This window comes from Amphibalanus amphitrite, unplaced genomic scaffold, assembly GCF_019059575.1.
Source record: "Amphibalanus amphitrite isolate SeventyFive unplaced genomic scaffold, NRLGWU_Aamphi_draft 000250F_arrow, whole genome shotgun sequence".
In the NCBI taxonomy this organism is placed as follows: Eukaryota; Metazoa; Arthropoda; class Thecostraca; order Balanomorpha; family Balanidae; genus Amphibalanus; species Amphibalanus amphitrite.
Window position 1 is genome coordinate 502,339 of NW_024881745.1, and position 15,163 is coordinate 517,501.

At 44.1% G+C, this 15,163-nt stretch overlaps 1 protein-coding gene across 1 annotated transcript in view; it reads right to left on the reverse strand.

The window, feature by feature from the left end:
* LOC122386429 (katanin-interacting protein-like) overlaps window positions 1-15,163 on the reverse strand; it is a 55,272-nt gene that overhangs the window by 12,670 nt on the left and 27,439 nt on the right. The window lies entirely within an intron of this gene.

A 15,163-nucleotide genomic window follows, 5' to 3' on the forward strand; every position in this document is an offset into this window, starting at 1 on the left:
ATTTCACAAAGTGGAATTGAACACTAACCCGTTGGACTTAGTGAGCCATTTTCGTCCATATTTCTTTCTTTCTTTCTTTTTTTTGCAGTGGGAGTGCTAGTAGCGCAGTGTAACAACATAACAAACCTGCTTTCAATTACTTCCCTCAGGACATGCACCATGCCGATCACTGCGAACACCTTTATGTATGCTTAGTGCCAGCCTCTAAGGATGCTCCACTCTTCATTACGCTGGATGATATGTCTTCGTCCATTTGAGATCCTTTTATACTTGTTTTCTGGATGTATAAGGGGTCGGTCTTGGACCCGGGCGCCACGCTAAGCGATCGTTGTTGCGAACGATACCACCACGGGCCCACTACACGACTTTGCCCGCGCCCGGTTCACCGTTGATCACTTTAATCGAAACTTCAACGTATCGCAAGTCCCGGCTCCAGCTTGACACAAAAGTCCTTTCGGGAACTTCACTTCTTTTAGTTTTGTCAGGAAATACAGTGTTCCCCGTTATTTGGCTAGGAACTACGTTTTCTACGTGGATGCTAAAACTGCACAAATAAAATGGCTATTCAGAGCGTAAAACAACCCATCAGTCACGAGGAGCGCTCGGATCACGGCGCCAGCCTATGGCTAACGACCCTTTTAAGGTCGCGTGAGTGATAATTCCAGCCGCCGCGCGGCCCTGACCTCAAAAGCCCTCGGTCAGGTATTGACCCCAAACCGCCCCCCCCCCCCCACTGCCGGCTCCGTCGTGACCCACTGACCCCTATCGCGGTGACCGGCCTCACGATGGCGGCCGGACATCGGTGACCTTGAAACTGCGTGTCGGGGTCGATGGCGGCGGCTGGCACGGTCCGTGGAAATTATACCGAATCGATTTTGAGGCGCGCTCGGCCCGGGAGCGAATCAAATAAACATGGCCAGGCGACGTCAGCGGCGAGGCGCGTTGTTGACGAGAATTGGCGACTGTGGCGCGGTTCACCGCAGCGGTATTGACTATTGATGTGGTGCGGTCTACCTGCACTCAGTGGTCAATTACCAGGTGCAGCCGATACAAACGTGGAGCTGCCCGTACGGGGGCGAAGAGACAAACAGTAATTTGACGGAAATGGAATACGGACGTCGGGGAATTGGAAGTCGCCCTACTGGTATTGTAGCGGCTTCAGAGTTCGGCAGTTGGAACTTTGAATTAACCCGCGCCCCGTTGGGCTCTGCCGAGCAACGCGCCCCGTTGGGGGGGGGGGCCATTTTGGCCCCCCCCCCCTAAGATCTCGAGAACCACGCAACGTAGCGACAAGCGGCAAACGGTGTTGGATAGCCCTATCAGGGAACTACCTTGTGACCCAATTTTATTGACCTAGGTCAAACCGATGACGTCACAGGTCAGGTCAAAGGTCCAATTTTCACCGTTTACAGGCATTTCAAGAAATGCGTTGTAAAATCGAGTAAAATGCATTTCATTGAAAATAATCGATGGGGAAATGTTCTTCAAACACATATTTTGCTAGTTGAGGTCACTGATACCAGGTCAGGTCACTGAGGTCAGGTCACTGGGGGGTCACAATATGAAAGTGTCGTGTGATACATGTTTTATGGATGTCCGTGAAGTTGGCGACGTCGCCAGCAACTTTTCCAGCGACGAGCACCGATTTTAGCCAAAACCTCGTCCAAGGTCAATTGGACCATGAGGATCACGAAAATCGAACCCATTCACCCCTAAACCTTGACCTTCAAGGTCAAATTCAAGGTCAAAGGACGGGGAACTGAAAAAGTGCCACTAAATATTGTCCGATTTTCAAAATTTTGGCACCAAAATGTAGCGCGTGCAAAGTTCTAGCCGCACATCGAAAACCATTTTCATCAAGGTCAAACTTCAAGGTCAAATTCAAGGTCAAATGACGGGGAACTGAAAAAGTGCCACTAAATATTGTCCGATTTTCAAAATTTTGGCACCAAAATGTAGCGCGTGCAAAGTTCTAGCCGCACATCGAAAACCATTTTCATCAAGGTCAAACTTCAAGGTCAAATTCAAGGTCAAATGACGGGGAACTGAAAAAGTGCCACTAGATATTGTCCGATCTTCAAAATTTTGGCACCAAAATGTAGCGCGTGCAAAGTTCTAGCCGCACATCGAAAAACATTTTCATCAAGGTCAAACTTCAAGGTCAAATTCAAGGTGAAAGGACGGGGAACTGAAAAAGTGCCACTAAATATTGTCCGATTTTCAAAATTTTGGCAACAAAATGTAGCGCGTGCAAAGTTCTAGCCGCACATCGAAAACCATTTTCATCAAGGTCAAACTTCAAGGTCAAATTCAAGGTCAAAGGACGGGGAACTGAAAAAGTGCCACTAGATATTGTCCGATCTTCAAAATTTTGGCACCAAAATGTAGCGCATGCAAAGTTCTAGCCGCACATCGAAAACCATTTTCATCAAGGTCAAACTTCAAGGTCAAATTCAAGGTCAAAGAACGGGGAAATTTAAAAATGTTACGTCACCAGCGACTTTTCCAGCAACGAGCACCGATTTTAGCCAAAACCTCGTCCAAGGTCAATTGGACCATGAGGATCACGAAAATCGAACCCATTCACCCCTAAACCTTGACCTTCAAGGTCAAATTCAAGGTCAAAGGACGGGGAACTGAAAAAGTGCCACTAAATATTGTCCGATTTTCAAAATTTTGGCACCAAAATGTAGCGCGTGCAAAGTTCTAGCCGCACATCGAAAACCATTTTCATCAAGGTCAAACTTCAAGGTCAAATTTAAGGTCAACGTGCAAAGTTCTAGCCGCACATCGAAAACCATTTTCATCAAGGTCAAACTTCAAGGTCAAATTTAAGGTCAAAGGACGGGGAACTGAAAAAGTGCCACTAAATATTGTCCGATTTTCAAAATTTTGGCACCAAAATGTAGCGCGTGCAAAGTTCTAGCCGCACATCGAAAACCATTTTCATCAAGGTCAAACTTCAAGGTCAAATTCAAGGTCAAAGGACGGGGAACTGAAAAAGTGCCACTAGATATTGTCCGATCTTCAAAATTTTGGCACCAAAATGTAGCGCGTGCAAAGTTCTAGCCGCACATCGAAAACCATTTTCATCAAGGTCAAACTTCAAGGTCAAATTCAAGGTGAAAGGACGGGGAACTGAAAAAGTGCCACTAAATATTGTCCGATTTTCAAAATTTTGGCAACAAAATGTAGCGCGTGCAAAGTTCTAGCCGCACATCGAAAACCATTTTCATCAAGGTCAAACTTCAAGGTCAAATTCAAGGTCAAAGGACGGGGAACTGAAAAAAGTGCCACTAGATATTGTCCGATCTTCAAAATTTTGGCACCAAAATGTAGCGCATGCAAAGTTCTAGCCGCACATCGAAAACCATTTTCATCAAGGTCAAACTTCAAGGTCAAATTCAAGGTCAAAGGACGGGGAACTGAAAAAGTGCCACTAAATATTGTCCGATCTTCAAAATTTTGGCACCAAAATGTAGCGCGTGCAAAGTTCTAGCCCCACATCGAAAACCATTTTCATCAAGGTCAAACTTCAAGGTCAAATTCAAGGTCAAAGAACGGGGAAATTTAAAAATGTTACGTCACCAGCGACTTTTCCAGCGCCGAGCACCGATTTTAGCCAAAACCTCGTCCAAGGTCAATTGGACCATGAGGATCACGAAAATCGAACCCATTCACCCCTAAACCTTGACCTTCAAGGTTAAATTCAAGGTCAAATGACGGGGAACTGAAAAAGAGCCACTAAATATTGTCCGATTTTCAAAATTTTGGCACCAAAATGTAGCGCGTGCAAAGTTCTAGCCGCACATTGAAAACCATTTTCATCAAGGTCAAATTTCAAGGTCAAATTCAAGGTCAAAGGACGGGGAACTGAAAAAGTGCCACTAGATATTGTCCGATCTTAAAAAATGTGGGCACCAAAATGTAGCGCGTGCAAAGTTCTAGCCGCACATCGAAAACCATTTTCATCAAGGTCAAACTTCAAGGTCAAATTCAAGGTCAAAGGACGGGGAACTGAAAAAGTGCCACTAAATACATATTGTCCGATCTTCAAAATTTTGGCACCAAAATGTAGCGCGTGCAAAGTTCTAGCCGCACTTCGAAAACCATTTTCATCAAGGTCAAACTTCAAGGTCAAATTCAAGGTCAAAGGACGGGGAACTTTAAAAATGCTACGTCACCAGCGACTTTTCCAGCGACGAGCACCGATTTTAGCCAAAACCTCGTCCAAGGTCAATTGGACCATGAGGATCACGAAAATCGAACCCATTCACCCCTAAACCTTGACCTTCAAGGTCAAATTCAAGGTCAAAGGACGGGGAACTGAAAAAGTGCCACTAAATATTGTCCGATTTTCAAAATTTTGGCACCAAAATGTAGCGCATGCAAAGTTCTAGCCGCACATCGAAAACCATTTTCATCAAGGACAAAATTCAAGGTCAAATTCAAGGTCAAAGGACGGGGAACTGAAAAAGTGCCACTAAATATTGTCCGATTTTCAAAATGTTGGCACCAAAATGTAGCGGGTGCAAAGTTCTAGCCGCACATCGAAAACCATTTTCATCCAGGTCAAACTTCAAGGTAAAATTCAAGGTCAAAGGACGGGGAACTTTAAAAATGCTACGTCACCAGCGACTTTTCCAGCGACGAGCACCGATTTTAGCCAAAACCTCGTCCAAGGTCAACTGGACCATGAGGATCACGAAAATCGAACCCATTCACCCCTAAACCTTGACCTTCAAGGTCAAATTCAAGGTCAAAGGACGGGGAACTGAAAAAGTGTCACTAAATATTGTCCGATTTTCAAAATTTTGGCACCAAAATGTAGCGCGTGCAAAGTTCTAGCCGCACATCGAAAACCATTTTCATCAAGGTCAAACTTCAAGGTCAAATTCAAGGTCAAAGGATGGGGAACTGAAAAAGTGCCACTAAATATTGTCCGATTTTCAAAATTTTGGCACCAAAATGTAGCGCGTGCAAAGTTCTAGCCGCACATCGAAAACCATTTTCATCAAGGTCAAACTTCAAGGTCAAATTCAAGGTGAAAGGACGGGGAACTGAAAAAGTGCCACTAAATATTGTCCGATTTTCAAAATTTTGGCACCAAAATGTAGCGCATGCAAAGTTCTAGCCGCACATCGAAAACCATTTTCATCAAGGTCAAACTTCAAGGTCAAATTCAAGGTCAAAGGACGGGGAACTGAAAGTGCCACTAGATATTGTCCGATCTTAAAAATTTTGGCACCAAAATGTAGCGCATGCAAAGTTCTAGCCGCACATCGAAAACCATTTTCATCAAGGTCAAACTTCAAGGTCAAATTCAAGGTCAAAGGACGGGGAACTGAAAAAGTGACACTAGATATTGTCCGATCTTCAAAATTTTGGCACCAAAATGTAGCGCGTGCAAAGTTCTAGCCGCACATCGAAAACCATTTTCATCAAGGTCAAACTTCAAGGTAAAATTCAAGGTCAAAGGACGGGGAACTTTAAAAATGCTACGTCACCAGCGACTTTTCCAGCGACCAGCACCGATTTTAGCCAAAACCTCGTCCAAGGTCAATTGGACCATGAGGATCACGAAAATCGAACCCATTCACCCCTAAACCTTGACCTTCAAGGTCAAATTCAAGGTCAAAGGACGGGGAACTGAAAAAGTGCCACTAAATATTGTCCGATTTTCAAAATTTTGGCACCAAAATGTAGCGCGTGCAAAGTTCTAGCCGCACATTGAAAACCATTTTCATCAAGGTCAAATTTCAAGGTCAAATTCAAGGTCAAAGGACGGGGAACTGAAAAAGTGCCACTAGATATTGTCCGATCTTCAAAATTTTGGCACCAAAATGTAGCGCGTGCAAAGTTCTAGCCGCACATCGAAAACCATTTTCATCAAGGTCAAACTTCAAGGTCAAATTCAAGGTCAAAGGACGGGGAACTGAAAAAGTGCCACTAAATATTGTCCGATCTTCAAAATTTTGGCACCAAAATGTAGCGCGTGCAAAGTTCTAGCCGCACTTCGAAAACCATTTTCATCAAGGTCAAACTTCAAGGTCAAATTCAAGGTCAAAGGACGGGGAACTTTAAAAATGCTACGTCACCAGCGACTTTTCCAGCGACGAGCACCGATTTTAGCCAAAACCTCGTCCAAGGTCAATTGGACCATGAGGATCACGAAAATCGAACCCATTCACCCCTAAACCTTGACCTTCAAGGTCAAATTCAAGGTCAAAGGACGGGGAACTGAAAAAGTGCCACTAAATATTGTCCGATTTTCAAAATTTTGGCACCAAAATGTAGCGCATGCAAAGTTCTAGCCGCACATCGAAAACCATTTTCATCAAGGACAAAATTCAAGGTCAAATTCAAGGTCAAAGGACGGGGAACTGAAAAAGTGCCACTAAATCCCAGCAAACATGCCCACATGGGTCCCATATGGGGTGAACATGGGCCAGATGGGCCCACGTGGGACATGGGCTACAGATGGGCTACCCATATGGGCCCCATATGGGATAAAAATGGGCCAGATGGGCCAAACGCATGTGGGCTGGAGATGGGCATCCCATGTGGGTCCCATATGGGGTGAACATGGGCCAGATGGGCCCACGTGGGACATGGGCTACAGATGGGCTACCCATATGGGTCCCATGTGGGCGCCGCGTGGGTTCCATATGGGGCCTACGTGGGCTGGCCCATATGGGTCCCACGTGTCACCCACTGCCATTCCCATGTGGGACCCATATGGAAGAGGTGGGGGGCCCATGTGGGTCCCATATGGGAACCATGTGGGCATGTTTGCTGGGATATTGTCCGATTTTCAAAATTTTGGCACCAAAATGTAGCGGGTGCAAAGTTCTAGCCGCACATCGAAAACCATTTTCATCCAGGTCAAACTTCAAGGTCAAATTCAAGGTCAAAGGACGGGGAACTGAAAAAGTGCCACTAGATATTGTCCGATTTTCGAAATTTTGGCACCAAAATGTAGCGCGTGCAAAGTTCTACCCGCACATCGAAAACCATTTTCATCAAGGTCAAACTTCAAGGTCAAATTCAAGGTCAAAGGACGGGGAACTGAAAAAGTGACACTAGATATTGTCCGATCTTCAAAATTTTGGCACCAAAATGTAGCGCGTGCAAAGTTCTAGCCGCACATCGAAAACCATTTTCATCAAGGTCAAACTTCAAGGTAAAATTCAAGGTCAAAGGACGGGGAACTTTAAAAATGCTACGTCACCAGCGACTTTTCCAGCGACCAGCACCGATTTTAGCCAAAACCTCGCCCAAGGTCAATTGGACCATGAGGATCACGAAAATCGAACCCATTCACCCCTAAACCTTGACCTTCAAGGTCAAATTCAAGGTCAAAGGACGGGGAACTGAAAAAGTGCCACTAAATATTGTCCGATTTTCAAAATTTTGGCACCAAAATGTAGCGCGTGCAAAGTTCTAGCCGCACATCGAAAACCATTTTCATCAAGGTCAAACTTCAAGGTCAAATTCAACGTCAAAGGACGGGGAACTGAAAAAGTGCCACTAGATATTGTCCGATCTTCAAAATTTTGGCACCAAAATGTAGCGCGTGCAAAGTTCTAGCCGCACATCGAAAACCATTTTCATCAAGGTCAAACTTCAAGGTCAAATTCAAGGTGAAAGGACGGGGAACTGAAAAAGTGCCACTAAATATTGTCCGATTTTCAAAATTTTGGCACCAAAATGTAGCGCGTGCAAAGTTCTAGCCGCACATCGAAAACCATTTTCATCAAGGTCAAACTTCAAGGTCAAATTCAAGGTCAAAGGACGGGGAACTGAAAAAGTGACACTAGATATTGTCCGATCTTCAAAATTTTGGCAACAAAATGTAGCGCGTGCAAAGTTCTAGCCGCACATCGAAAACCATTTTCATCAAGGTCAAACTTCAAGGTAAAATTCAAGGTCAAAGGACGGGGAACTTTAAAAATGCTACGTCACCAGCGACTTTTCCAGCGACCAGCACCGATTTTAGCCAAAACCTCGTCCAAGGTCAATTGGACCATGAGGATCACGAAAATCGAACCCATTCACCCCTAAACCTTGACCTTCAAGGTCAAATTCAAGGTCAAAGGACGGGGAACTTTAAAAATGCTACGTCACCAGCGACTTTTCCAGCGACGAGCACCGATTTTAGCCAAAACCTCGTCCAAGGTCAACTGGACCATGAGGATCACGAAAATCGAACCCATTCACCCCTAAACCTTGACCTTCAAGGTCAAATTCAAGGTCAAAGGACGGGGAACTGAAAAAGTGTCACTAAATATTGTCCGATTTTCAAAATTTTGGCACCAAAATGTAGCGCGTGCAAAGTTCTAGCCGCACATCGAAAACCATTTTCATCAAGGTCAAACTTCAAGGTCAAATTCAAGGTCAAAGGATGGGGAACTGAAAAAGTGCCACTAAATATTGTCCGATTTTCAAAATTTTGGCACCAAAATGTAGCGCGTGCAAAGTTCTAGCCGCACATCGAAAACCATTTTCATCAAGGTCAAACTTCAAGGTCAAATTCAAGGTGAAAGGACGGGGAACTGAAAAAGTGCCACTAAATATTGTCCGATTTTCAAAATTTTGGCACCAAAATGTAGCGCGTGCAAAGTTCTAGCCGCACATCGAAAACCATTTTCATCAAGGTCAAACTTCAAGGTCAAATTCAAGGTCAAAGGACGGGGAACTGAAAGTGCCACTAGATATTGTCCGATCTTAAAAATTTTGGCACCAAAATGTAGCGCATGCAAAGTTCTAGCCGCACATCGAAAACCATTTTCATCAAGGTCAAACTTCAAGGTCAAATTCAAGGTCAAAGGACGGGGAACTGAAAAAGTGACACTAGATATTGTCCGATCTTCAAAATTTTGGCACCAAAATGTAGCGCGTGCAAAGTTCTAGCCGCACATCGAAAACCATTTTCATCAAGGTCAAACTTCAAGGTAAAATTCAAGGTCAAAGGACGGGGAACTTTAAAAATGCTACGTCACCAGCGACTTTTCCAGCGACCAGCACCGATTTTAGCCAAAACCTCGTCCAAGGTCAATTGGACCATGAGGATCACGAAAATCGAACCCATTCACCCCTAAACCTTGACCTTCAAGGTCAAATTCAAGGTCAAAGGACGGGGAACTGAAAAAGTGCCACTAAATATTGTCCGATTTTCAAAATTTTGGCACCAAAATGTAGCGCGTGCAAAGTTCTAGCCGCACATTGAAAACCATTTTCATCAAGGTCAAATTTCAAGGTCAAATTCAAGGTCAAAGGACGGGGAACTGAAAAAGTGCCACTAGATATTGTCCGATCTTCAAAATTTTGGCACCAAAATGTAGCGCGTGCAAAGTTCTAGCCGCACATCGAAAACCATTTTCATCAAGGTCAAACTTCAAGGTCAAATTCAAGGTCAAAGGACGGGGAACTGAAAAAGTGCCACTAAATATTGTCCGATCTTCAAAATTTTGGCACCAAAATGTAGCGCGTGCAAAGTTCTAGCCGCACTTCGAAAACCATTTTCATCAAGGTCAAACTTCAAGGTCAAATTCAAGGTCAAAGGACGGGGAACTTTAAAAATGCTACGTCACCAGCGACTTTTCCAGCGACGAGCACCGATTTTAGCCAAAACCTCGTCCAAGGTCAATTGGACCATGAGGATCACGAAAATCGAACCCATTCACCCCTAAACCTTGACCTTCAAGGTCAAATTCAAGGTCAAAGGACGGGGAACTGAAAAAGTGCCACTAAATATTGTCCGATTTTCAAAATTTTGGCACCAAAATGTAGCGCATGCAAAGTTCTAGCCGCACATCGAAAACCATTTTCATCAAGGACAAAATTCAAGGTCAAATTCAAGGTCAAAGGACGGGGAACTGAAAAAGTGCCACTAAATCCCAGCAAACATGCCCACATGGGTCCCATATGGGGTGAACATGGGCCAGATGGGCCCACGTGGGACATGGGCTACAGATGGGCTACCCATATGGGCCCCATATGGGATAAAAATGGGCCAGATGGGCCAAACGCATGTGGGCTGGAGATGGGCATCCCATGTGGGTCCCATATGGGGTGAACATGGGCCAGATGGGCCCACGTGGGACATGGGCTACAGATGGGCTACCCATATGGGTCCCATGTGGGCGCCGCGTGGGTTCCATATGGGGCCTACGTGGGCTGGCCCATATGGGTCCCACGTGTCACCCACTGCCATTCCCATGTGGGACCCATATGGAAGAGGTGGGGGGCCCATGTGGGTCCCATATGGGAACCATGTGGGCATGTTTGCTGGGATATTGTCCGATTTTCAAAATTTTGGCACCAAAATGTAGCGGGTGCAAAGTTCTAGCCGCACATCGAAAACCATTTTCATCCAGGTCAAACTTCAAGGTCAAATTCAAGGTCAAAGGACGGGGAACTGAAAAAGTGCCACTAGATATTGTCCGATTTTCGAAATTTTGGCACCAAAATGTAGCGCGTGCAAAGTTCTACCCGCACATCGAAAACCATTTTCATCAAGGTCAAACTTCAAGGTCAAATTCAAGGTCAAAGGACGGGGAACTGAAAAAGTGACACTAGATATTGTCCGATCTTCAAAATTTTGGCACCAAAATGTAGCGCGTGCAAAGTTCTAGCCGCACATCGAAAACCATTTTCATCAAGGTCAAACTTCAAGGTAAAATTCAAGGTCAAAGGACGGGGAACTTTAAAAATGCTACGTCACCAGCGACTTTTCCAGCGACCAGCACCGATTTTAGCCAAAACCTCGCCCAAGGTCAATTGGACCATGAGGATCACGAAAATCGAACCCATTCACCCCTAAACCTTGACCTTCAAGGTCAAATTCAAGGTCAAAGGACGGGGAACTGAAAAAGTGCCACTAAATATTGTCCGATTTTCAAAATTTTGGCACCAAAATGTAGCGCGTGCAAAGTTCTAGCCGCACATCGAAAACCATTTTCATCGAGGTCAAACTTCAAGGTCAAATTCAACGTCAAAGGACGGGGAACTGAAAAAGTGCCACTAGATATTGTCCGATCTTCAAAATTTTGGCACCAAAATGTAGCGCGTGCAAAGTTCTAGCCGCACATCGAAAACCATTTTCATCAAGGTCAAACTTCAAGGTCAAATTCAAGGTGAAAGGACGGGGAACTGAAAAAGTGCCACTAAATATTGTCCGATTTTCAAAATTTTGGCACCAAAATGTAGCGCGTGCAAAGTTCTAGCCGCACATCGAAAACCATTTTCATCAAGGTCAAACTTCAAGGTCAAATTCAAGGTCAAAGGACGGGGAACTGAAAAAGTGACACTAGATATTGTCCGATCTTCAAAATTTTGGCAACAAAATGTAGCGCGTGCAAAGTTCTAGCCGCACATCGAAAACCATTTTCATCAAGGTCAAACTTCAAGGTAAAATTCAAGGTCAAAGGACGGGGAACTTTAAAAATGCTACGTCACCAGCGACTTTTCCAGCGACCAGCACCGATTTTAGCCAAAACCTCGTCCAAGGTCAATTGGACCATGAGGATCACGAAAATCGAACCCATTCACCCCTAAACCTTGACCTTCAAGGTCAAATTCAAGGTCAAAGGACGGGGAACTGAAAAAGTGCCACTAAATATTGTCCGATTTTCAAAATTTTGGCACCAAAATGTAGCGCGTGCAAAGTTCTAGCCGCACATTGAAAACCATTTTCATCAAGGTCAAATTTCAAGGTCAAATTCAAGGTCAAAGGACGGGGAACTGAAAAAGTGCCACTAGATATTGTCCGATCTTCAAAATTTTGGCACCAAAATGTAGCGCGTGCAAAGTTCTAGCCGCACATCGAAAACCATTTTCATCAAGGTCAAACTTCAAGGTCAAATTCAAGGTCAAAGGACGGGGAACTGAAAAAGTGCCACTAAATATTGTCCGATCTTCAAAATTTTGGCACCAAAATGTAGCGCGTGCAAAGTTCTAGCCGCACTTCGAAAACCATTTTCATCAAGGTCAAACTTCAAGGTCAAATTCAAGGTCAAAGGACGGGGAACTTTAAAAATGCTACGTCACCAGCGACTTTTCCAGCGACGAGCACCGATTTTAGCCAAAACCTCGTCCAAGGTCAATTGGACCATGAGGATCACGAAAATCGAACCCATTCACCCCTAAACCTTGACCTTCAAGGTCAAATTCAAGGTCAAAGGACGGGGAACTGAAAAAGTGCCACTAAATATTGTCCGATTTTCAAAATTTTGGCACCAAAATGTAGCGCATGCAAAGTTCTAGCCGCACATCGAAAACCATTTTCATCAAGGACAAAATTCAAGGTCAAATTCAAGGTCAAAGGACGGGGAACTGAAAAAGTGCCACTAAATATTGTCCGATTTTCAAAATTTTGGCACCAAAATGTAGCGGGTGCAAAGTTCTAGCCGCACATCGAAAACCATTTTCATCCAGGTCAAACTTCAAGGTCAAATTCAAGGTCAAAGGACGGGGAACTGAAAAAGTGCCACTAGATATTGTCCGATTTTCGAAATTTTGGCACCAAAATGTAGCGCGTGCAAAGTTCTAGCCGCACATCGAAAACCATTTTCATCAAGGTCAAACTTCAAGGTCAAATTCAAGGTCAAAGGACGGGGAACTGAAAAAGTGACACTAGATATTGTCCGATCTTCAAAATTTTGGCACCAAAATGTAGCGCGTGCAAAGTTCTAGCCGCACATCGAAAACCATTTTCATCAAGGTCAAACTTCAAGGTAAAATTCAAGGTCAAAGGACGGGGAACTTTAAAAATGCTACGTCACCAGCGACTTTTCCAGCGACCAGCACCGATTTTAGCCAAAACCTCGTCCAAGGTCAATTGGACCATGAGGATCACGAAAATCGAACCCATTCACCCCTAAACCTTGACCTTCAAGGTCAAATTCAAGGTCAAAGGACGGGGAACTGAAAAAGTGCCACTAAATATTGTCCGATTTTCAAAATTTTGGCACCAAAATGTAGCGCGTGCAAAGTTCTAGCCGCACATCGAAAACCATTTTCATCAAGGTCAAACTTCAAGGTCAAATTCAAGGTGAAAGGACGGGGAACTGAAAAAGTGCCACTAAATATTGTCCGATTTTCAAAATTTTGGCAACAAAATGTAGCGCGTGCAAAGTTCTAGCCGCACATCGAAAACCATTTTCATCAAGGTCAAACTTAAAGGTCAAATTCAAGGTCAAAGGACGGGGAACTGAAAAAGTGCCACTAGATATTGTCCGATCTTCAAAATTTTGGCACCAAAATGTAGCGCATGCAAAGTTCTAGCCGCACATCGAAAACCATTTTCATCAAGGTCAAACTTCAAGGTCAAATTCAAGGTCAAAGGACGGGGAACTGAAAAAGTGCCACTAAATATTGTCCGATCTTCAAAATTTTGGCACCAAAATGTAGCGCGTGCAAAGTTCTAGCCGCACATCGAAAACCATTTTCATCAAGGTCAAACTTCAAGGTCAAATTCAAGGTCAAAGAACGGGGAAATTTAAAAATGTTACGTCACCAGCGACTTTTCCAGCAACGAGCACCGATTTTAGCCAAAACCTCGTCCAAGGTCAATTGGACCATGAGGATCACGAAAATCGAACCCATTCACCCCTAAACCTTGACCTTCAAGGTCAAATTCAAGGTCAAAGGACGGGGAACTGAAAAAGTGCCACTAAATATTGTCCGATTTTCAAAATTTTGGCACCAAAATGTAGCGCGTGCAAAGTTCTAGCCGCACATCGAAAACCATTTTCATCAAGGTCAAACTTCAAGGTCAAATTTAAGGTCAAAGGACGGGGAACTGAAAAAGTGCCACTAAATATTGTTCGATTTTCAAAATTTTGGCACCAAAATGTAGCGCGTGCAAAGTTCTAGCCGCACATCGAAAACCATTTTCATCAAGGTCAAACTTCAAGGTCAAATTCAAGGTCAAAGGACGGGGAACTGAAAAAGTGCCACTAGATATTGTCCGATCTTCAAAATTTTGGCACCAAAATGTAGCGCGTGCAAAGTTCTACCCGCACATCGAAAACCATTTTCATCAAGGTCAAACTTCAAGGTCAAATTCAACGTCAAAGGACGGGGAACTGAAAAAGTGCCACTAGATATTGTCCGATCTTCAAAATTTTGGCACCAAAATGTAGCGCGTGCAAAGTTCTAGCCGCACATCGAAAACCATTTTCATCAAGGTCAAACTTCAAGGTCAAATTCAAGGTGAAAGGACGGGGAACTGAAAAAGTGCCACTAAATATTGTCCGATTTTCAAAATTTTGGCACCAAAATGTAGCGCGTGCAAAGTTCTAGCCGCACATCGAAAACCATTTTCATCAAGGTCAAACTTCAAGGTCAAATTCAAGGTCAAAGGACGGGGAACTGAAAAAGTGACACTAGATATTGTCCGATCTTCAAAATTTTGGCAACAAAATGTAGCGCGTGCAAAGTTCTAGCCGCACATCGAAAACCATTTTCATCAAGGTCAAACTTCAAGGTAAAATTCAAGGTCAAAGGACGGGGAACTTTAAAAATGCTACGTCACCAGCGACTTTTCCAGCGACCAGCACCGATTTTAGCCAAAACCTCGTCCAAGGTCAATTGGACCATGAGGATCACGAAAATCGAACCCATTCACCCCTAAACCTTGACCTTCAAGGTCAAATTCAAGGTCAAAGGACGGGGAACTTTAAAAATGCTACGTCACCAGCGACTTTTCCAGCGACGAGCACCGATTTTAGCCAAAACCTCGTCCAAGGTCAACTGGACCATGAGGATCACGAAAATCGAACCCATTCACCCCTAAACCTTGACCTTCAAGGTCAAATTCAAGGTCAAAGGACGGGGAACTGAAAAAGTGTCACTAAATATTGTCCGATTTTCAAAATTTTGGCACCAAAATGTAGCGCGTGCAAAGTTCTAGCCGCACATCGAAAACCATTTTCATCAAGGTCAAACTTCAAGGTCAAATTCAAGGTCAAAGGATGGGGAACTGAAAAAGTGCCACTAAATATTGTCCGATTTTCAAAATTTTGGCACCAAAATGTAGCGCGTGCAAAGTTCTAGCCGCACATCGAAAACCATTTTCATCAAGGTCAAACTTCAAGGTCAAATTCAAGGTGAAAGGACGGGGAACTGAAAAAGTGCCACTAAATATTGTCCGATTTTC